Consider the following 1,758-nt stretch of genomic DNA (forward strand, 5'->3'; position numbering starts at 1 on the left):
GGCGCCCGAGGCCGTTGCCAGCCGCGGCTGCGAGCGGCACCCGCCCCCAACGCTCCGCTAAATACCCCGACGGCGGCCCGGCCCCGCCGGGCAGGTGGCAGTGCTTCCGCCGCCAGTCCTCGGCCCGCCCTGCTGGTTGCCCCCGCTCCTGCCTCGCGGCCGGCGCTACAGGGACGTCCTCTCGCACCACGGCCGCGTAGTATCAACAGCTTTTAGCGATTCACTGAACGTCGGGCGGGTAGACCGGCACGTCGATATTCTCCAACAACATTTTTTCTGATGGGGAAAAAAAAAAACCAAACAACCAAAGCACCCACCAAGTACCTGAGAAAAGTAATCAGGAATGTTTCTTTTGCGACACGGAAAACAAACAAACAAACAAACAAACAAACAAAAACCCAAAAAACCCCGTTCCGTATAAGTGTTGCAAAAAGGGAAAGGTTGCAAAATGTACCAGATATAGTACTTTCCCACTTTAGGCAACATGACCTGCCCACAACAAAAACTATGGACGTTTGCAGATGCTATCCTTTTGAAATACTATTCTCTCAGAAAGTTTCCATGTGCAGGAGTTCCCAGTCATTAAACACATTGATTCAATTGCAGACATGAACCATTAGAATTTGTCAAAGGCATAAGAAAGTCTGAGTTTGTTTGCATTTAGTATAAATTGTTTGACTCCTCTGCACAAGAATAACTGGGAGAGAGTCTGGGGATCAATTAGCTGTCACCACTGGTGATCATCTCTGGGCAGTATGAGTTAGTCCTGAAAAGTTCTTCCCCCTTAAAGAGTCCAAGACATTTTAGAGTCAAGAGAAAGAGGATTGAAACTGGAGACATCAGCAGTGACTTTGGTTTCACAGTGAAAGCCAGGGCATTGCCTTGAATTCCCAACTGTCTGTTCTTAGAGAGAAGCACACATTTTCCAGTATTCATATAGCAGCACAGAAACTACATGGAGACTTTCTTCTGTAAAAAGAAAACAAGTAAGTTAGACAAGAGAATATGTTTCTAATTATTCAAATAGATAAATTGAAAATGGAAAATCAGCTGTTATTGCTGCTTCTGTGGCGTCTTGAGGGGACAGTGTGTGGTGGCTAGAGCTGGAGGACCATGGACTTCCTGGGCCTTCTCCACTCTCCTCCTTGGCCACCTCAGGGTCCCTCCAAGGTGCTGTCCCCCCCCACAGCCAGCAGTGATCTTCCCAAGCCCACAGGAGCACAGAAAGCTGCTCTCCAGTGAAGCATTCCTCTGCTGGTCACTGACGATCTGAAGCCCTGAAATTAATTATAGTTTCAGGCTATAGTCCAGAATGTTGTTTCCTCAAGTGGGTATCAAAATATATCCCAGTTAACAGCTTCATGAGAGGTCTAAGGATATGCATAAACCAGCTGGCACACCAGTCTGTTTCAGAAAGAATATAGTAGAGTCTTCTTTTTGTGTTTCCATTTTTTGATTTTCTTTCATATCCTCCTAATTATAATAAAGTAGGACATGCCATTTGAAACAACATCCTGATTTTTGCTAGAGTGCCTACATACTTGTGTAGTAAGAGTAACTCATGAAATTGCTAAATTATTATACTGCTAATAAGACATGAAAACCGCTCTTGCTCTGCCAGATCAGCTACGTTTCTTGTTATCTTCATCTAGTTGTAACTCTACCAACTGGTGGTTTTGTTTTATCACCACAGGAAGGTGACAGAACGGAAGGGAAAAAGAGAAGCTAGTGGAGCTCAGTAAATGTTCAGATGAAGCC

The sequence above is a fragment of the Coloeus monedula genome (genome assembly GCF_965178545.1).
Source record: "Coloeus monedula genome assembly, chromosome: Z".
In the NCBI taxonomy this organism is placed as follows: domain Eukaryota; kingdom Metazoa; phylum Chordata; class Aves; order Passeriformes; family Corvidae; genus Coloeus; species Coloeus monedula.